Source organism: Euphorbia lathyris, chromosome 3 (assembly GCF_963576675.1).
Source record: "Euphorbia lathyris chromosome 3, ddEupLath1.1, whole genome shotgun sequence".
In the NCBI taxonomy this organism is placed as follows: domain Eukaryota; kingdom Viridiplantae; phylum Streptophyta; class Magnoliopsida; order Malpighiales; family Euphorbiaceae; genus Euphorbia; species Euphorbia lathyris.
Window position 1 is genome coordinate 98,326,108 of NC_088912.1, and position 23,705 is coordinate 98,349,812.

The window sequence follows — 23,705 nt, forward strand, 5'->3', positions numbered from 1 at the left end:
AATATCAAACTTACCATGTATAGTAATAGATTGATCAAAAATATTATTCAATAAAGAAAAAACTAAAGCAAATTAAAGAATGAATCTATCTTTCGGTTAAAAGCCAAAAGAAAAATCTCAAAATCTCGATGATGAATTTGAGAGTTTTTTTGTATTAGCATATTAAATTAGTGATTAGTTGATTATTATTTAGGAAAATTATAAAATTGGATCAAATGAAAGGCTCATTTATATACTTAAACTAATTACCCAAATCATTATTTATCTAGACTATATATTTGTTACTTTTCTAAAATATCATTCATTTATATATAACCACTTAGAAATTTTGTACTCTTTTTTTTTCTCCTCGTTTCTCTTTTTGATTCTTTCTTAGTTTGCGAACTTGGCACTCCATTTTTAAGTATGGATTCATATATATGTAAAAAATTTCTTCTGTGTGAAATTGGCACTCTGTTTACATAAAGGTTGGGTTAGTTTCAGTTATGACCATTGAATTTTATTTATTTTCACATTATGACCACTAAACTTCAAAACGTAACGTAAAAATCACTCAATTTTACAATTGCTTACATTACGGACACTAAACTTTCACTAACACCTCAAAATGGAAATGTCCAAGAATTACAGTTGTTTATAGCGATATTTACCATGAAATAATATTTTTTATTTTCCAAAATCACAATTTCTGGATTTCTCTCTAAAAATTTATTTTCTATCTTCTAACCAAACAATATTTAAATGACCTTAAAACGAAAATTTTGAAAAATTAAAGTTATTTAGAATATCATAATTGTCGAAATTTTTTTGTTTAGTGTCCATAATATTAGAAAATATAAATTTGAGGGACTTTTATATCAAATTTAGAAATTTATTGGCAATACCTTGAAAATAAGTAAAGTTTAGTGAGCATTACTATAATTTACCCGCAAAGGTTAAACGGATTGAAATGAAAAGGACTGACAACTTTCTGCCACCATAGCTGTGTACGGAAAATTTACTTGATAAATATAAAAAAAGTTACTGTTGATTTACTTTCTCCTTTTTACTTGGAGTTTGGATCAATCTCTAAAATAAAAAATAACTAAAAGTTATTAAGTTTTGACAATTTTCCTCCATTATATATACTCTCCAATATTCCTTTGTTGTTCTTCGAAATCATTCATAAAATAACTTTTTAGACTTTTCTATTCATTTTAAGAAATGGACTCTTGATTTTTTTTTTTCACATCAGATTCTTAAAATCTAATGTTAAAAAAAAAATTCAATTCATTTGTAAAATGTTATTGATATCGTATTGATAACATCGAGATATTTCCTACGGGATCAAGGAGGATATTTACCAAAACGACCGCGTATTCGGAAAATCCGGGAAGCAATGGTGTATCGAGCAATCCATCCAAGTGGCGAATCACCTAGATTCCGCTACACGCCATCCGTAGTCAAACCTACGGGAGACCCGCCATCATGCCTCGATCCGCCCGTCGAACGGCTAAAGCCGATTCCCAATAAAGGCAACTAATAACTCATTAATGAGCTAACGGTCATACTTGAATGAGATCAGTAACCGCCATTAATGAAGCATTAATGGAGACTCTCTAGTTTCTAAGAGTTACAACTACATGACTATAAATAGCTTGCATCCCAAGCTACTGAGGTACACACATATTCTCGCTCTAAACCCTACTTTGTCAATACAGTTTATTCACTATACTAATACTGACTTTGGCATCGGAGCTTCCCCCCATCGAACCCAACGACGCCCCCCGCAGGGAAGGAATCCGTTCGAAAGTTCATCACTAGTTATCAATTGGTGCGGTGATCGTGGAAGTTCTAATAAAAAAAGGACTCAATTCACAACCCAAATATGGCAAGTGGGGGGGGGGGGGTCTAACCCCTCAACCGGAGCTGCAATACCACCCATACCACCATCAATTAATCCCACTACAAACGCTGGTCGCGTCGATCCCAATGCACCAACCGTCCATGACGAAAGGGACATATCGCCAGAATCCTTTTGGGAGATTTGCGCAGGTACCATGAGGAGGGAACATGGACCCATTATGGAGGGTCGATTGAGGGCCTATCTGGAGAACTAGGATGTAGGTGGACCCACGACAGGAACTATTCCCTCACTGAATCGTCGTCAACCGCTAAGACCGACCCTATCACAATGGCAAAACGCCTATGTTGGACCTAATGCTCGCTGTGATTCGTCATTTTTTCTCTCTCAACCCGTGGATTCAACAATCGTTAATCCGGAGCTTGCTAGTAGCCTGCCATTAAACCGAAGGTTTTTTTTCGATATACCGGAGGGAAGTCGTAGGAACGATCAACCTCCCCCGAGGAACGCAGTGAACCCAGGGATCACTATTGGCGAACCTCAAGCTCCTATAGTACAAACTGGAACGCCGGCGGGTCAGGAACGAAATAACCCTGTGGCGGATCAATTGGAAGGCGGACGTGATGGTCACAGACATAAGAGACGAACCAGATCCCATAGGAAGGGACGATCCAAGTCTCGTTCTCCTCAAAGGCGCTGAACTAGATCCTCTCGGCATGAGAGATCGCCCCTATCTCCCGAAAGAAGAGAGGACGAACGCCGAGTTGGGACACCTCGCTAGGACATTCACCATCCGCCACCAAATCAAGGAGGAGGCGGACGGTCTCCACCTAAGGGGCGGGGCGGGGGCGGAAGAAGGTCACCATCAGATCCTTCGTTAGAATCCAGCTCTTCTTCCTCACAGCGAAGCAGGTCTCACAGCAGGAGACGCCCAAGAAGGGATCAAGGTTCTATTGCGGATCAGATCAGGGCAGAGATACGCAGACAGAACGAGGAGAATGCTAGGCACAATCCGTTTGCCAATCGAGAATCGCCCTTCATAGCATGGATTGAAGCCAAGGAAACTGATAGGCATTTTAAGATTCTGAACATACCGGCCTACTCCGGCGAGGATAATCCTGAAGCTCATGCAAGGAAGTATCACATGTTGTTTGGACTTAACCATGCAAGCGAAGCAGTGTTGTACCGGATGTTTATCACCACGCTAAAAGGTTCAGCGTACGATTGGTTCCAATCCCTCCCCCTGGGATCGATAAACAGCTGGGATCAGTTGAGTAGGGAATTTTGTGCAAAGTTTGCAGGATGCATTCCGCCAGTGGTTAAATCGCGAAAGCTCTTTGAGCTAAAGCAAAAAGAGAATGAATCTCTTCGGGAGTATGTCGATAATTTCAATAAGTTATGCATTCGCATTGTTGATGTGGATCTCTCCATGGCAGTTGAAGCAGTGGTAAAAAATACAACTTGCAAGAGTTTGCAAGTGGATCTAATCAGAAATAAACCAAAGAATATGGCATAGCTGATGGAGAGGTGTAAGGATTTCATGGAAGTTGATGACATCCGGAGAGAGTCGGCGTCTCCTCAAAAAGAGGGAAAGGTGAATCCCGGAGGCGGGATAAGGAAAAAGAAAAGACCTCTGACTCATCCTCCCGAAATAGGCGAAGGGGCTCTAGGAACAAATCGGCATATACGCCATCGTTTATGTCGTTAAACGCCTCCAAAAGTGAAGTGCTAATGTGGATAGAGAACAGCCAGCACAAGCGGAGCATTTCATACCCCGAACCAAAAGGGGGAGAGTACACCAACACGGGGAGAAACCCCAAGAATTATTGCAAGTACCACAGGAGGAATGGTCATGAAACAGATGCATGCTGGGAGCTGGCTAGGGAGATTGAAAGGCTTATCGAAAGAGGAAAGCTGGACAGGTTCGTCCAGAATGACAAGAAGGGAGATGGCGATAAACCTAGAGATGAGCCAAAGAAGAAAGCTAAAGGGGTCATTAATGTCATCGCTGGCGGACCAGGATACCAGCCTACAGTAAAAAAGGCAAAAACCATCACTCTAGATAGAGCATCACTCAACCGCCCCTTTGCTGATGTTGGTTCAGCCATCCCCCCACATGCAGACGCTCTCGTCATCACTATGATGGTGGAAGGATGGGAGATGAAGAGAGTGATGATAGACACTGGCAGTTCTTGTAATGTCATTACTAGGGGAGCATTCGCCAAGCTCAAGGTTGATCCTATTCAAATTGAGACCACCATCATAGACATCCTGGGAGTAACCGGTCACACAATCCAGACAAAGGGACAAGTGACACTGGAATGCGAATTGGCAGATAAGGATCAGATATGGATGGGAGATCTGGAGTTCTCCATCATGGACGGTCAATTGGCATATAACATCATCTTAGGGCGGCCTTTTATCTCGGAGGTGGCGGCTCTCATATCGATACGCCATTTGACAATGTACATCCCTACTACCAAGGGAGGCGTGATGATCAAGGGGAACCAGAAGGTTGCTCAGGAGACATACTCTGCATCCTTATCAATTCGCCCTCAGTCCAAGGATGATGAAGAAGATGAGCTTGTTACGATGACCCTGGGAGATACAGAAATGTTCCTCATTGCAGATGGTAAGCAGGTACGGATCGCCAAAGGGCTGAGAGTTGAGATTAAGGAGGATGTTACGAAAGTTCTCCACGAATCAGAAGACGTGTTCGCATGGAAGGATGAGATCCTCACAGGGGTCAGTCCAGATGTGATCACTCATAAGCTCAATATCGCCGAAGACGAGGTCCTAGTGGCTCAAAAGAGAAGGAATCATGGGCCAGAGAGACAGAAAGTGATAGAAGAAGAGATATCCAAACTGAAAAGGCGGACGCCATCGAGGAAGTTATTTACACACAATGGCTGGCAAATGTGGTCCTAGTTAAAAAGGCAGGCGGATCATACCGCATGTGTATCGATTTCACAGACCTTAATAAGGCTTGTCCCAAAGACAACTACCCTTTGCCTTGCATTGACATCCTAGTTGACGGAACCGCAGGACATGCAGTATATTCCTTCACAGATGTGAAGTCGAGTTATCACCAGATCCTCATGGAGCCATCAGACAGGATCAAAACTTCCTTTGTAACTCACTAGGCAACTTATTGCTTCAAGGTCATGCCTTTTGGGCTAAAGAATACTGGAGCTGCTTATCAGCGGATGATGAACAAAATATTCGAAGGAAGAAAGGGTGACAACTTCTCAGTTTATGTGGATGGCATGATCATTAAGAGCACCACCATGGAGAGGCATGCAGAGGACATAAGAGAAGTCTTAGGAGTCCTTCGCCATCACAACATCGAGTTAAATCCTGAGAAATGTACTTTTGGGGCAACTTATGGAAAATTCCTAGGATACATGATCAGCCAGAAAGGAGTAGGACCCAATCCAGATAAAATCAAAGCAGTAATGGATATGAAGGCGCCATAAAATGTCAAAGAGCTACAACGTCTTAATGGGCGGATCATAGCACTTGGTCGATTCATCTCATGCTCCGCTCGTAGATGCCAACCTTTTTATGAAGTGATCAAAAAACAGAAAGCATTCGAGTGGAATAAGGATTGCAAGCAGGCCTTCGAAGGGATCAAACGCTTCCTCTCAGAACCGCCCCTAATGAGCAGACCTTTGGAAGGTGAGAATCTGTACATGGATGTTTCTGTTACTGACAAGGCAGTTTGCACAGTCATGATAAGGGAAGAAGAGGGCCAACAATATTCGATCTACTATGTAAGCAAAGTCCTAAAAGATGCCGAAACCCGGTATTCAAGATTGGATAAGATGGCTTTGGCTGTGGTCACCACTTCGATTCGCCTAAGACCTTATTTTCAAGCACACACAGTCATCGTTCGCACCAACATACCCATGAGGAAATTTTTACAAAAGCCAAAAACTTCAGGGAGGCTGATGGAGTGGACGATCCGTCTGGGCAAGTTTGATGTTCGTTATGAAGGCAGATCCGCCTTGAAAAGCCAAGTCTTGGCAGACTTTGTAAATGAATTCACCGAAGAGGGCATAAATCTTCCCAAACCAAAAGTGGAGGAATGGATGATGTACACGGATGACGCTTCTTCAGCGGAAGGCCCAGAAATAGGCGTAGTAATCAAGGGACCTAACTACATCAAGTTACATTATTCTGCGAAGTTAGAGTTCCCTACAACGAATAATGTCGCAGAATATAAAGCCTTGATATTGGGGGCTACGCCTGCTGAAGGAGATCACGCCAGAGCGAGTTGTGATCTACAATGACTCTAAGCTAATGGTTAATCAGGTGATCAAAAACTTTGATGTAAAAGACGAAACTCTGGTCAAATATATAGAGGAGGTCAAAAAGCTATTAAACCATCTGGAAATCAAAGAAACCAAGTGGGAGCTAGTTCATGTATTAAGAGGATCAAACACAGAAGCGGATCACTTGGCTAAGCTGGCTTCAAGCAAAGATAAATGGGCGGACCTGAAGTGCCCATTCGAGGTAAAAGTCAGACCGGCATTCGCCCCTGAAATCATAGCTCTTCTTTCTCCTGCCGTGGGAGATTGGAGATCACCGATCCAGCAGTATCTCACAAATGGGACTTTGCCTCAAGATAAAGAAGAAGCCAGACAGACGGTAAGAAAAGCGGCATACTTCTCTATAATAAATGACCAGCTGTACAGAAAATCTTTTGGGCACCCCTGGTTGAAATGTATTACGATGGAAGAAGGACAATAGATCCTTAAAGAATTATATGAAGGCGCTTGCAGAGCCCATGAAGCATCCGACTCCATTCTGAAAAATCTAGGTTATCCGGATTTTATTGGCCTACGGCGGAACTCGATGCACAGACGCTGGTAGAGACGTGTCATAATTGCCAAGTCCATGCAAACGAGTCCCACACGACTAAGCACCTGCAAAAGCCCATTATCGAAGGACGACCTTTTGCCATCTGGGTAATCGACATTTTCGGTCCTTTTCCTTCTACTAAGAGACAAAGGAAATATGTGGTAGTAGCTGTGGACCACTTTACGAAGTGGGTAGAGGCCGAAGCTGTCTCCTCCATAAACGCAGAGCGGATGGTCGATTTTGTTAGGGACAATATCGTCGGAAGATTCGGAATCCCCCACACGATTATCACTGACAATGGGACGCAGTTCAATTGTGGAGAGTTCAGAACATTCTGCGAAAGTCAAGGCATTTAGAACAAGTTCGCCTCTGTTTACTACCCCCAATCCAACGGGATGACTGAAGTCACAAATCGAATGATCGTTAAAGGCATAAAAAAGAGACTGGGGGAGCATAACAAAAAGTGGGGGGATTAGCTAATGAATGTCCTATGGGCATACAAAACCACTCCTCGAACAACAATAGGTGAATCATCGTTCGCCCTGTCCTATGGCGTAGAAGCTGTGATCCCTATTGAGATTCAGGTCCCTAGCGACAGAGTCTTATTCTATTATGAGGACAAGAATGACCAAAGGTTGAGGGAAAGTCTCGACCAACTGGAAGCAAAAAGAGAGAAAGCGTATGTACGAATGTCCGCCTACAAACAGAGGATCGCGACATATCATGACAGACACGCCAAGCTCGTGGATCTGAACCCAGGAGATCTAGTGCTCCGAAAGGTGGACAAAATTCAATCCACGGAGGGCAAAGGAAAGTTAGGGATCACCTGGACGGGGCCATACAAAATAGTCACCAAAATTGGACCTGCCACTTTTAAGATCCAGGATATGGAGGGGAACACATTGCCACGGATGTGGAATATTCAGAACCTCCACAAATATTTTGCTAGAGAATAAAATGTAACCAAGGTCTTGAGTACTCTTTATCCTATGTGGTTTTTCTTATTAAAGGTTTTAATGAGGCTCACACATAAGACCAATTTGCTGTAATAAGGCGAATCGCCATTTAATAAAGAGAAATTTTTCATCTTGCAAATTCTATCTTAAGTATTTTCTTGCAGCAATATAAATATTCCAGATTCAAAAAGGGGGAGGCAACAAACGCATTCCCATGGTAGAATAATGCCATCATGGCATAACTACCTTCTCCTCAAAGATAGGAGAACAATAATCTCAGCTGCGGATCAATTTACCTCAAAGATAGGAAATAATTGATCACCGTCAGAGACAGAGTTAAAACATTTCTCAAACGTGAGAACTTTACACTCTCAAATACTCTTCCCAAAGAAGAGTCTCAAGACCTGGCAGCGGATCGATTCACCTCAAAGATAGGAAGCAAATCGATCGCCTAAGGCAGCTTAACTTCCTCAATAGGAACAAAAGCTTCAAAGACTTAAAAAAGGCTCACAAGGTGCGGCTGGCCACCTGCCTTGAACCAACAAAATAAGTCCTAAAACCTAGAAATTTACTTGCTGAAAGATATAAAGCATAAAGTAAAGTCAATGGTTGGAAAAGGATTACTCAAAAATAACAATTGTACTTAGTTACATTCACAAAGGGACTAAACCTTCACAGTGGTATCCTCCTTAGTGTCTTTCTCTAAAGATGCACTCTCTGGAGGATCCTCATTCTCCGTAACAACAATTCCTGCCTGAGGAGCAGTACAATCAATCACTGCGTCATTGGCTTTGTCGTCCGCCTCTTTGGATGCTTTGCTGACGGGCAGATCATCCAATTCATGGTCGACTACAGGCTTGCTCTCCTCGCCCGACCCATTCAGCTCCTTCCGAATTTGATCACGGATGAAATCCTTAACGTTCGGTATCTTGTCGTACCTAATGCAATCCTCAACCTCAGGGACCATGTATTCCGGATCCATAAAATCAATTTCGGGGTAGGTAAGCCTAACATAGGCCATGATTCGCTCGCCGTAGTAATAAGCACGGTTACCCGCCATAATCTCCGAGTTCGATAGGGCGGCTTTATGGTTCTCGGCATCTTCCGCCATCCTTTCCTTCAGGCTGCGGATCTCCTCATCTTTACTTTCATTAAGGGCAATGGCGGTAACAACATTTGTATTGGCAACGACAACTTCTTTCTCAAGCCTTTTTATGGTGGCTTTATCCGCCACCCCTTGAAGTAGATCCGCCTCCATAGCCCGCATGTGCGTATACGCCTGGCAAAGCAAAGGGCGATTTAAAAACAAAATCTCCCCAAAAGAGATCACCCTTTCATCCAAAAATGTAAAATAAGGAAAATAAAGCTTATCGAAAGGAGATCCCTTTTCCCCATCTTGGCATGGGCTGATCCAAAGAACTTGTTTTGACTCTCTCGCACTTCGTCGAGTTGACCAAGGGCTTCGTCAAGGTCATTGATAACCGAATCCTTCCCTAGAGACCCTTTATCACCATACTTGGCAAACCAATATCCTCCCAAGTCGGGCTTAACCACCTACGCAAGGAAAAGAAAGGCCAAAATCAGGATCCATAGTAGAAGGGAGAAAAGCGGTAAAGTAAACATACCTGCTCCAGATCCATCCTAGGCCTCACAGCTTTCATGGCATCCACCAGTAATTTCTCTCCACCAGCAGCGGCTGATCTCCTCTTCTTAAGAGGAGGATCCGCGGCACCCTCCGCAGGGCGTTTCCTACAACTCCTACTAGGATCCGCCACCTGTGCATCTTTCTGGGCCTCCAACTCCTTCTATTTTTTACGCTTCTCTATAAGGGCGCGACTGGCCTCAGACAAACCCCTGACAAGGGAACAAAAAATAATAATCAAGGATCAAGGAAGAAACAAAGTTACCTTCATCAAGTTGTGTAAACTTTGCGTAAGTAATCACATCCCCCACACGGCGGACCAGAGGAATGTCATTCATCATGAATTCCAGAGCATCGGCGTACGTCTAAGCATCCGTCTTGATGCTCTTCAGGAGATCCGCCACTTTCTCATCACTGTCTGTCAGTATACGCAAGTCCCCAGCCATGTGTTGAGGATTAGCGTTCCAATTCAATGGGAATCCCAAAGATTCTCCCTCTTTCACCTTAACAAAGAAAAAAAATTTCGTCCCAGAGATGGATGTTCGATATCTTGTCGCAAAAAGGCGAATAACTCTTGAATTTGGCAAAAGTATAGAAAGATTCGGTTTGACGCTTCGAAGGTTTGTGAAGAGATCGGAAGCCACGAGGATTACAGACTACCCCCAGATTCGAAGCTAAGTAACAATCTAGAGCTATGTCCAACTAGCCATTTGGATGCAGCTGGCAGATAGTGATCCCAAAGAACTCCAAAATGTCCCCCATCATCCGAGGAAGAGGAAGGCGGAATCCTCTCTCCACATGACTACTATACACGGACAGGAATCCCTTAGGGGGACAGGCGGGTCGCTGATGGGAAGCCGCCAACTCGGTCTCGTAATTTTTGATCCACGGATAGCGATCCGCCAAATCCGTAAGATCCACGGCGCTCATGCGAGATGAAGTAATCTCTGCACGAGGCTTATTTTTCCTAATCGGAGTTGAAGGGGAAGCTTCCATCCCCGAAAGGGTCCTAGGATCTATCATCGGAGCAATATGAGCTACAACGGCGGAAGGGTTCTGGATTCTAATTAAACGAGGGCAACGATTCCTATTCTCCCTCACCGAATTGCGCAACTCAGATAAATCGCAACTAGACGTACTTTCAGAGGAATTAGAACTCTCGGAAGAGGTCCAACTAAACAAAGGCTCAGAGGAAGTGGTCAAATCAAAGAGTTCAATTGTAGAGCCAAAAGAAGAACTCATAAAAACCCAGATGACGACAAGAACAGGACGAGAAGGTTCACTTACATGGAAATCGGAAGCTTTGAAGATTCTTGATGCCGGAAAAGCTTTGAAAAAACTCAAGCGAAATTGAAAGGAAATTAGCAAATGAGGAAGAAAGAGAAAAAGAGAGGTTGAAGAAGGTACCGTCACTTACCTCGAGCTGTGCGTCCGGGACACCTGTCGCGCAGTGAATGGCCTTGAACAGAGTGGTAATTAATGCGACTCATTATGACGGCGCGCCAGGAATTGCAAAAGCCCTAAAGGACTTTAACGGAACTTTGGGGGGGGGCTTCTGATAACATCGAGATATTTCCTACGGGATCAAGGAGGATATTTACCAAAACGACCGCTTATTCAGATAATCCGGGAAGCAATGGCGTATCGAGCAATCCATCCAAGTGGCGAATCACCTAGATTCCACCACACGCCATCCATAGTCAAACCTACGGGAGACCCACCATCATGCATCGATCCGCCTGTCGAACGGCTAAAGCCGATTCCGAATAAAGGCAACTAATAACCCATTAATGAGCTAACGGTCATACTTGAATGAGATCAGTAACCACCATTAATGAGGCAGTAATGGAGACTCTCTAGTTTCTAGGAGTTACGACTATATGGCTATAAATAGATTGCATCCCAAACTACTGAGGTACACACACATTCTCGCTCTAAACCCTACTTTGTCAATACAGTTTATTCACTATACCAATACTGACTTTGACATCGGAGCTTCCCCCCGTCGAACTTAACGACGCCCCCCGCAGGGAAGGAATCCGGTCGAAAGTTCATCACCAGTTATCACGTATTAAATATTAGTTGGACATATGGATCAATAAGATGTTTTTTACAAAAAAAAGTATAACCGACAGGACACGTGTCCCAGTCAAATGTCGGATTGCAAATGCACACTCCTAATTCTTAAGAAGTGTCGTGATTTTTGGTAAAAGGAAAACGGATAAAAAAGCACAAGGATTCTGAGCTCAATGGTCATCTCGACATTTTGCTTTAATTGATAGAATTGGGCATGAGTTTCCTCTTTCCTCTAACGTTGTAGATGTTCTGGATGAGTTTAAGTTGTGCCATATTTAGCTTTTGCCCAATGACTGGCTAAAATTGATGGCATGGGCAAAGATATGCGAGGATCTACAGTGTCGGTGTTCGGGAAGGATGAATCGCTCCCGAAAAGGAATCTATTGAATCTCTCCCAATTGGTTGCACTATAGGTGCGATGATTTACTTCACGTGTGAGGTTTCTGGTTCAAGTCCAGGATGGCCCAGTTGCGCCCCAAAAAAGAATAGAAGAAGCATCTTACTCCTTCATGCATGCTCCACTTGGTCCGGGGTATTCCGTAAGTTTGGAAACGTACCAAAAAGATAAAGGATGATGTCTGTTACTAGAAAATTTAGAAATGGGTTCCCGCCACTAGGGCTTTATGTCTCATAAGAAAGAGAGCATCAAAGGTTTCAAGCCCAAATGGTTTTGGGTTGGGGTGAACATAGTCATCCTCAATTGCCTTTATCTTGAAAGCTTCCCTTTCACCCATTTTTCCCGCTGTAAGTACTAAAAGTCTGATAAAGTCGAGTAAGACTTAGAATTATACAATTTGACATGATGATAAGTTTTTTTTTTATTTTATTCACTTTTCATCAATGTTGTTAACTCATTCACCTTCAATGCGAAAAGTGAAAGTCAAGGGATTTCTCTAAAAATCTCGTTGTTGCAAATTCCCGAGGACTAGAATTGAATAAGAGGGGGATCCTATCAACTTGTTCCGACCTAGGATAATAATCTTATGAGCTTGGTCTTACTTCACCGTCGAGAAAGAAGACTTCCGTCGATGGAATGATGATCCTATGAGTGTTAGGACTTTGAGGGATGAGAGGGAGCTGACAGTTCGAAGAAGAAGAAACTCTCACATACATCTTGAGTTTTACTGTGCAATTTGATTATTAGGAAATGCCATATCTAGTTAATTGTGTCTCCCTCCGGAATGATGATAGGGAAATACTCCTACCGAAATATAGGGCTACTCCGAACTTTGTAAAAATAATAATTTTTTTAACTTCAGTTTTCTATTTTCTTTTGGCTGCAGATATGAATTCTAATGTAAATAATTGCAACCCTATGTTAACAAGAAAAAGAAAACAAACGGCTACCTTAAAAAATTCTCTATGTAAAATAAACTCTAATTGATTATTGTTCTAATTAAGACTAGGGTGTTAACGAGCTAGGGTGGCTCGCGAACTATTCGAGCTCGGCTCGGTCAAAGTTCGGTCAAAGCTCGACTCGACAGGGCTCGATTCGAGCTCGCGACCGGCTCGAGACATTAACGAGCCAATACCAAGCTTAGAGAGGTTCAGCTCGAAAGCTCGTGAGCCGGCTCGAATATTTTAATTAATATATTTTATTAATATTTAATTTATAATATGTTATATATTTTATTATTAATAAATATGAAAAATTGTAATAAATAACCTTTTTTTTAAGTAGTACCTAATAATAGTTTTTGGGCCCAAATACATAATACCCAACCCAATCCAAAAACCCACCCATAATGTGTGAAGCTCGATTTGAGCCTAAAAATTTCAGGCTCGCGAGCTTTTCGAGCTCGAGCTCGAGCCGAGCCTGAAATTTCAAGACTCGTCGAGTTTCGAGCTGAGCCGAGCTCGAGTAAAAATTTAATCGAGCCGAGCCGAGCCTGACAGGGTTCGGTCTCGGCTCGGCTCGTTAACATCCCTAATTAAGACATTCTAATATTATGCATTTTGGTATGTTTGTTTTACCTGCTATTTTGCTATTTGCTGTTGCCTGTTACAGTTTGTTGTTTGCAGTTTAAAAATACTGTTTTTCCAAAAACAATGATTATCTGCTTTTATAAAAAAGCCACTTTTCAGCTACAAAAGTCAAACAATGTTTAATCAAACAGCTAAAATTCTCATTTTTAAAGTGAAAAGGCAAACATGAGATCAAAAAGCAGCAACCAAACACCCAATTAATTATCAATGTATGACGACTCTTTCTCTGTCAAGTTCTCTCAGCCACAAGCGAATGTATTGGCTCATGCTTTTGCTCAGTGTTTCCGTTTTCCATCTTGTCCCATCTTTTATAATGTCCGAGCTTTGTTTCTCTTCCTTATTAATCTAATTAACTTTAAAAAAAAAAACATTATCAATATATGAATTCAAAATAGAGTTAATTACAATATCTCAGCAAAAAAAATTACATATATATTTCCACCGACAATAGGAAGTGCAAAAGAAAACAAACATATCGAGTCTAACAGAGTTGAAGTTGACTGCACTAACAATGGCTGTTTTTTGTTTCTATTATTATTTTTTGAAGTTCTGGATTTCTGAATGTGAATGGGAACAAATCCAAATAGCATAAATAGACACCCCCATTCAAGAGAATCTTGTTTTCCTGTATCTTTTCTTTCTTTCTTTCGTTGTTTATCACCCGGCAGGGGCGTAGACAGGGGAGCCTGGGATCGGGACCCTCTGGCCGTCGGAACCACCTTGATCCTGGGTAGTTTCGGTCCTCCTGTTGCAAATTTTTATTTTATGGAGTACGGAATTAGCCTTCCCAAAATGGCTCATTACATGTTAGTTTTGTCTAAAATTCAAAATTTCAATATTTGTGGCTATTAGAGCAATAAATAAATAGTGTCCAAAAGAGTGTCAGCTGATATGGCATCAGGTTTGTCAATTTTTAAAGGATGCCCATATTAGAGTGATTGTGGTTACCAAGAAAGTTGCCAATTCTTGGCAACCTTATTAATATGTGGTCTCTCTCCTAGAAATAATAAAATCTGAAGCCTTTTATTTTTAATATTTATAATAAAATAATAATTTATAGGATTATAATGGTAATTTTTCAAGCAATCTCCATTTGAGCATTTTTTAAGTAAAGGTTGCCAAAAGTGATATGGATGAAAGAGACAATAAAATATTATATTTTGAAATTATTTATTAAGTTTTGGCACTCTTTTAAACACTCTCTATTGGAGATGCTCTTAGGTACTTTATAAATCCAAATTTCTATTTTTTTGACCTATTAGGCCTCTATAAGTCCAAATTTTAAATTTTTTTGGCCTTCAGGTTTCTCTAAATCCAAATTTCTAATTTCTTTTACCTGTTAGGTCTTCCTAAATCCAAATTATTATTTTTTTTTGCCTGGTAGGCCATCTCAAATCAATTTTTAAATTTTTTTGGCTTTAGGTCTCTCTAAATCCAAATTTCTAATTTCTTTTACCTGTTAGGTCTCCCTAAATCCAAATTATTTTTTTTTGGCCTGGTAGGCCATCTCAAATCAATTTTTAAATTTTTTTTACATGTTCAACCTCCCTAAATCCAGTTTTTTTTACATGTTAGGACTATTAAACGAAATCTAGCTTAATTTTGAGAAATTGTACATTAATACTTAAAAATTGGTTCTTGACCATTCAAATTATAACACGCATATATATATAAAATTGAGCAAGTTCGATTAAATAAAAAAAATTATAGACGCACGTGTAAAATTGGCCCCCCAATCGAATAATCATGTGTTCGCCACTGATCCCGTAATGTTCTAAAAGTCGGCTCAGGCAATAACGTAATTTTTTTTCTTCACAATACCATCCTAATTTCCTCAAATCCGGCGGTGTTTCTTTCTTTCTTTATTCACAATTCATGTAAATGTAGACAATCAAGTTATTGACGAGTCATTTTTAACCCGGTACATTAATTTGTATCACAATATTAAGTTAATCCAATTATGATTGAGTCGTTTTTATATCGTATTCAGATATTACACGTAATTTTATTTATTTTTATTAACGGTAATATGTAAATATTCATATAATTTTTAGATTAACTTAATTATAAATGTCCTAAATTCTTTACTTAAAACTTATTTAACAATCGATTAATTTTATGTTAGTTTCATAAGTCACATTTAATTTTAATGCACATCTCATATTAAGGATGATGTGTTAATTAAAAGAGTAAATAACTGGCATAACACATAATTTTAAGGAACTGGTGAGAAACTTGTAAAGTTTAGAGAGTCAATTTACTATTTTGGACAAATTCAGGAGGCTAGTAATGTATAAAGCCTAAATAATTTATTAGTCTCTAATTTTTATTTAATTCACTATTTAGTTTTTTTATTTAATAATACGTTGTTTAATCCTTAATTTTTATTCTATTCAACAGTTTAATCCTTATAGAGAGACTAAATTGTTTAATAATTCAAATATTTTAGGAACTAAAATGTAAAATATAACATATGTTAAGGACTAAATGATGTATTATTAAAAATATATTGAATAATAAATTATTTATCCTAATTAAACTATGGAACTTGTTGTTGATGTAATTTTAATAGGGTAAAATACACTGATGATCACTGAACTTTACTCATTTCACAGTATGACCACTAAATTTTGAAATATAATATAAAAGTCATTCAACTTTACACTTTTTAATATTCCATTCGATAAACTGTTAACGTCTCAAAATGACTGTTTATGACCTCATCGTGAAAATGTTTGAGAAAAAAAAGTTGTTCAGAACCACATTTAGCACAGAACCCGTTTTTTTTACTTTCCATAATCACTATTTTTGGAGCTTTCAATCTCTAAACATTCACTTTGTTGTCTTGACCAACCAACACATATATGACCTCAAAACGAAAAGGTTAAAGAATTAAAATTACTCAAAATATCATAAATTCTTCATTTTTTTTTAATTTTGAAACCATCAACGATCATTTTGAGGCGTTAATTAAAGTTAAGTAGCTATAGTGTTAGAAAGTATAAAATTAAGTAATTTTATATTACGTTTTAAAATTTAGTATATATACCGTGGAAATAGTAAAATTTAGTGGCGAGTGCCCAATTTTAATATTTCTATTAAGAGTAATATATAAAATATAGAAGAATCTATTACTAATTTTAGATACTCATATGTCATTTTCAGTTTAGTAAAAATCCACCTTAACCTGGAGTTCTTATATTAAACATCCGGTTTTCTATGTCACTTGAAGGTCATCAATTCATATTTGGACACGTGTAGTGTGATCCTATGTAATAATTAAAATAGTGATGTCTCTTATAATATATGTGGATCCGTGTTATACGTGTTAAAGTATATATAGAAGGTCATTCATTTGACATGGAAAACCGGGTACTTCTAATAATTTGCCCCTAACCTGATACAAAACAATTCACATCAATTTCGAATTAATATCTAAAAACGAGTCACTATCTTTTGTAATAAAACACTAACCCAATATATCTGTGTTGGCTTGTGTCATATTAATGGGTGGTGTACATAATTATCACCTCCAATATTTTTTTTAAGTGAAATTGCTAGTATTTCGATAAATAAGAAAATTACAAATACATTATTAATAAGGAATAAAATTTCACATACGAATCGAAAATGAAAAGATCGTATGCTTCGTGCATCTTGGAAAAGGTGAGTGCACGGAACACGTATTTTTAGAACCAAAATAACTCTCGATAATGGATATCTCGGCTCTCGCGTCGATGAAGAACACAACAAAATGCGATATTTGGTGTGAATTGTAGAATCATGTAAACCATCGAGTCTTTGAACATAAGTTACGCTCGAAGCCTTTTGGCCGAGGGCACGTCTGCCTAGATGTCACTCAGCGTCAGCAACCTCCTGCAAGGGGGGTGTGCGCGGGCCGGATGCTGGTTCTCATATGCTGGTAGCCCACGGTTGGCCCAAATGCTCAGTCCTCCGCGATCACGCCACGATAAAAAAAAAGACTACAAAAAGCAGAAAAAAAATCATTAAAAACACGACTAAATCAGAAAAGGTTATAAAAGAAAAGATTATAAACAACAGATATAGTTCGAACGGACTAAGAAATCCAGTAAAATATATCCAACTAAAATAAATTGAAAAAAAACTAAGAAAACAAGATGGTGGGAGGAGGAAGAAGTAAGACATCCTTCTTTCTCCTCAACAAGATAGCAACAACTTGAAAGAGAATGAACTTCAAAACAATAAGAAGAACAAGTTGAGAGGGGAACTTAAACAAACTGATCTGTAAGATGCCTCCAGTTTCTCCGAACTTTGTTGTAGATAGCGAGAGAAGGAGAAGATGTTGGGATTTTTTGAGAAAGCCTATAAAAGAAATCAATAACAAAACATGGTGCTAACAATTTTATTGAATCTGTCAATTTCTGCACAGATTTATGGTCTTTTTGTAGGCTTATAATGCTAACAAAAATTGAGATTTTAAAGGAAACAATAAAATCTCACTACTTATCTCACTAACAAACTAAAGACCTAGTAAAACTAAACTTAGTCCAAAACAAACTTTCAATCAGAAAATCAAAATCTCAACAGAGTCTGAAACTCTGTTGATGTGTGCGATTGGAGCAAGTCGTCTGGTGAAGAATCACGGTGGTGTGTTGCTTTGTGATGTTTTTACGATGAAAATCATTTTTTTTACTTATATGAATTATATATACCAATATTTAAAATTAATCGAAGCAATCAAAATCAAGATCTTACTTTGAATTAAAAATCATTTAGTGGAATCAAACAACATGAAATTGAATACAAAATTAATTGACAAATTCCATTTGTTGTATGTGGCAGAGAATATCATGATGTACCATACAATATGTTTATCAATAATTTAGTGAATAAGGTGAAATCTTGGCCAAATCCAGATTTGGGTTTCCATTGCAAATTATTTGTCTAATTGCCGACATTAGTTTAATCCAACTATTTTACATTAATTAATCCCACTTAGATATACTATATATTATAAGCATGACACCCGTTTGGCTCCATGAATTAAACCTTCAAAATCAATTAGGACTTTAAACTATCAAAATCATCAATCAAATCCTTAAATTATATAAAAATCATTAATTGAGTTTCTATCCTATCCTAAAAACAGAAATTTTGAGTATTTAATATGGACTGTAATGATCTCTGTACTGGTTCCAAATGGGTTTGGGAAAAAGTATCTGCTGAATAATTTTCGATGAAGCCTTAATTGATTTTTCTTTTCTTAGAATGAGACTCAATTGATGATTTTTATTTAGTTTATGAACTTGATTGATGATTTTGATAGTTTAAAATGTTAGTTCGCTTTGAAGTTTTATTTTGGGACCCAAATAAATATTATGACCATATTATAGTAAGTGGTCTTTTATAAAATAACATTTATTCTAGGTATGTTTGCTATTAATTAGCTAGGATTTTTTTTCTTTTTCTTTTTTTTCCAAGGCTTAATTGTACATCTAAAGTTCATAAATTTATGCAAAAAGTTTGATTGGCCTCTGAATTTATTGTATCTTTTTAACTCCCTCAACTTATATAAAATAATTTATTGACCACCTAGATTTATTTAAAATGACCTATTAACCCCCTGAATTTGCTTATAATGATTCGTTTGTTCACTGGACTTGTTTAAAGTGACATACATTATAATTTGTCTAAATTCATAAAAAAAATTCAAAACTTAGAAAATAAAGGCCTAATTTGTGATTTTTAAGTCTTTAAAACAAATTAAGTTTCTATTTTATATACTTTAATAATATTTTTATAGATTTAAGGATTTAATCATGATAGTTTAAATAAATTTAGAAAACTAATGATAGTTTAAATAAATTTAGAAAACTAATAATACACAGTAAAAATCATAGGAAACATTCAATTTTTTTTTTTTAGAGAAGTTCAGAGTACGATGTACCAAGCTCTTTTCAATCATAACTTGTTGGCATTTTAGAGGTATATTCGATGTGGATACCACATACTATATATGCCAAATAATTCAACTTTACCTAATTGTAGTAACTAAAGTAATATGTTTTATATTATACCAACATAATGAAAGGGAAAGAAATAATGATGGGGAGTAAAATGTTTTATATTATACCAACATAGTGAAAATGAAAGAAATGATAATGGAGTATTTAAAAGGGTTTATTTGGTTGAACTGTTATTTATATTTGCTATTTATTGTTGACAATATGCGAATATTGTCGGCCAAACATCAGTGAAAAGTTTTAGTTGAAGATTCTGGAATCGTCTAATAAAGATTCAGATAAAGATAAGAATGTCTATGAATCGTTAGGCCGTGTGTCAAGGATATAGATATCAGTCAACATACAACTATCTGAATATCCAATGACCGCGTGTATTGGATTCAGATGATGGACCACACATGAAAGTCAAATAATATATGTCTAGAGAAGTTCAGTGTGACCGCAGCCAAAGAGATGTGACATAGAGATCTCCTGTTAGGAAAACAAAATATGAAAACGACATCCTACAATCCTAATAGAGATTATGCGGAGACTATAGAGGATTAAGGGATCCTTTAGATATGTTCTAAACTCTAGCCTCTATTGCCTTATCCTTTCGTAAGTGAAATACCGACTTCATCATTGAAGTCTAACCTGGATAGCTAACACCTCCCTTGGTTTGTAAAAAATCACCCGGATGGTAATGAGCTTTGGCATCTGTAGATTAGAAATCTATACAAAATATCAATGGTGCAATGAGTGTGGAGCTGAAATTTTTCCATGACTTCACAGACTTTATTGATAATACATGTTGGTGATTCTAAGAAGGAGAATGGGGAGGTGGTCATCAAAGGCATGAAAAATGAAGGTAACTCTGACGTTCCTCCACAAGCCATCCTATCTATGGAATCCATTGATAGGTTCCCTTTGATGGTCCAATCAGAGATGAGGCTAGAAAACACAAACACCTTTTCTCAAGTGTCCACATTCTTGATGTCTAAAAGCGTAAGGGAGCGATGTGCTTCAGATCCCAAATGGAGGCGACAATCTGGTATTAGAGTTGCACCTAAAAATCCTATTTTCTAATACCACTGACGGTGTAAGAGGAAGTTCAGGCACATAACAGATTGTAGCCACGAGTGAAGGATCTAAGAAATTGGAAGGAGTAATCAATGTGATAGTTGACAGACCGAATTTTGAGCCTCCCAATAGGAAGGCTCACCACTTGAGATCTAGCTCTCCTAATACCAAAAGGTATTATATCTTGAATTATTCATTCTCTTATGCTAATCTCATATCCAATCCCGACACAGATACCTTAGTAGTTAATCCTTATGGCGGTGATAGAGGGGTATCAAAAAAACATATTAATGTAGATACGAGAATTTTTGTGAACGTAATTACTTATAACGATTTAAAAAAGCTACAAGTATATTTGGTCTGAATCGAACCAGTGCACATCCCCTTGATAGGCCTCATAGGCCATTGTGCTCCGGTGAGGGGTCAAGTGATATTGGAATGTCAATTTGGCAATGGAGATATGGTTTGGAAGGATGATCGTGAATTTACAATAATGGATAAACTGGTAGCATACAATATCATGGGCAAATCATTCATATTCGAGTCAGAGGAAGTCATTTCAATAAGGCATTTCGCTTTGCAGATTCCCGCTGATAAAAGGGCAGTCATCGTGAAACGGAATTAGAAGATGGCACATGAAACATACCTCAAGTCTGATGAATTATTAAGTGATTAACGCATAATTAATCAAGTCCAAGATCATAAAACATGAATCAAACATCATAATCACATCAACCTAATGACGAACTATGAAGAATAGTTTTACGATATAAATACCTCTTATAGGATTCTCAAGTAGAAACTCTGATTTACAATCATGAAGAAGAAATCCGAGAGATGAGAGGAAGATTTCTCAATTTCTTAGTTTTCCAACTGATATTCTTCTTCAATCTAAAGAAAACATTGGTTCAACTCCGAGTAGTTACAAACTGTTTGGTTCATCATGCCATTAAATTCGAAAATCATGTATAAACTTGCAAATTATTTTCTAATTGCTATTCGTATGGCAAACAAAAAAAAAGTAAATGGGATCAATCTGAATTTCATAATGCATAAGTTGAACATTAATCCAACAGTCGAGCTAGTGAGTTAGAATAAGAGAAATCAGGTGCCTGAAAGACAAAAAGCTATAGAGCAGGAGGTGAAGAAGTTGTTGCATGCTAGTTTGTTAAGAGAAGTGGATTAGCCAGAGGGGTTGACGAACATTGTAATGGTGAAAAATCGAATGGAACATACCGAATGCTTGTCGACTTCACGGCGTGAAACAAAGCATGTCCTAAGAATAAATACCCACTAGAAGATATAGACCAGATGGTGACCTGAAATTAGGGGTGGAGACAGGGAGCCTGGCCTCCTCCTAGGCGTCGGAACCACCATGTCTAGGGGTGGTTCCGACCCTCCGTCTCCAAGAAATTTTCCGACCCCCCTTTCTTTGATGTCAGTTGCTTTTGTCTCTAAATTTCTAAATCGGTCCTCAAGTTAGTTTTTTTTTTTTACTTTCTCTCCCTCTTTCTTTGTAACTTGTTTGTTTGCCTATTTAGATTTGGTTAGTATTTATTAAATTATGTTGTGCTTTGACCTAGAACTTAAGTTAGTTAAATCGTTATTTATAATTAATTGGAATTTTGATAGTTATATTTTTTATTAGGGATTTCATAAATTGAGGATTGATACCTTTAATTTGATTGGGTATTTGATAAGTTATGAATTGTTATATCATATAATTTTTATAAATGAATGATTTCATTTGATTAAACACAATTTTTTTTACATGTTAGGAATCTTAACCACAATCTAGTTTAATTTTGAGAAATTTTACATTGGTACTTAAAAATTTATTCTTGACACTCAGATTATAATAGTATATACACGGAAAAAAATTGAACAAGTTCAATTTAATAAAAAAAAAAAGAAATTTTTATTACGCAAGTACATATATAATCGCCCCCAATGAACCAATAATGTATTTGTCACTACCTTAAATGAATATCGATGATCAAATTTTTTCAATTTAAGGATACCACAAAAATAAAATGTATTTAACAAAATGATCATTGAGACGTATAGCTCACTAAAATAAAGAATAAAAGTCAATTTCTTGCTTTTCGTTTTCCCTTGTAAGTAGGGATGAATCTAGGAGGTCGTAAGGGGATTGAGTATCTACTGGTCATCGTTAAATCCGTGTATGAATTTTTAATTTTTTTTAAGGATAAAAGGCAAGCCATAATTTTTCTCTTAATAAACATCCGTATAAACATTGGAGCATCAATATAAGCATTGGTTCAACTGACCGGTCCGGTCCGGTTTCTAAACACTGCTCATAACTGATCACAATATAGTATAATGAATAATGAAAGATGTATAATGTAGAGAATATTGTACGGAATTTATATGTTTGTACATGTGCTAAAAGTTCAAATGTATTGTCTAAATGCTTTGAAAGATACTAATCAAATCTGAAAAGGTATCTAATATCAGAATATGTACCTGTTACAATTTTATAATCAAATTTTTATTATAATTATAATTATTATTATTTTGAATTGGTAAAATTAGTTATTAAAAATTAGTTTAGTGGGCTTTTTACGGCTATTTTTTCTCGTAATTATTTTCCTAATTTTCAGCCACTAACATTAACATTTATAACGTTAATGAGAACTAGAAGCATATCATCTAATTGGGATATGGTTAGTGTTAAAAAAAAAAACATATACATATTATGTTTCTATTGGTAAGGTCTAATAGACCGGGGTCATAATAGAATTTCTCACGTTAATATTGATCCTAACCACTATAAATGTTTGATTGGCTTCATCCTTTGCTATTCTTGCTTTAAAAAAAAATCAAAATAGCTCATTTGGCATTATTTTAAACTTTCTTTCACACTCAATATTGTTTGAACATTGAGAATAATCTGTTCAGAAAATTCTTAGTTGTACATAAGAATTTTACCGGATTGAAGTATATCTTGTGGGAGAGACATGGTTGATTAATACTCGGTACAGACAAACCGCTTTATTTCAAAAGACAGCACAAATTAACGTCATTCAATCCATAAATTCATATGATATTTTAATTAATTTAATTGTTGTTTGTTTTGTAATTATTGTTATTATTAATGTGTTTAAATATAATAAATGTTCACTTATTACATTTATTTGATTGAAATAATTTATTACACTTGTTTTGATTCACCAAGAATTATTTGGGTCATTTTATACAAATATCTATTAACAATCAACTAAGTTTTACCAGGATCATCCAATATACAAGTC

General features: G+C 37.5%; 1 non-coding gene across 1 annotated transcript; it reads left to right on the forward strand.

The window, feature by feature from the left end:
• The first annotated feature begins 17,068 nt into the window (after window positions 1-17,068).
• On the forward strand, window positions 17,069-17,224 carry LOC136224996 (5.8S ribosomal RNA). The gene has a single exon (XR_010686737.1). It is a non-coding gene; the product is annotated as a 5.8S ribosomal RNA (ribosomal RNA).
• Window positions 17,225-23,705: the final 6,481 nt, after the last annotated feature.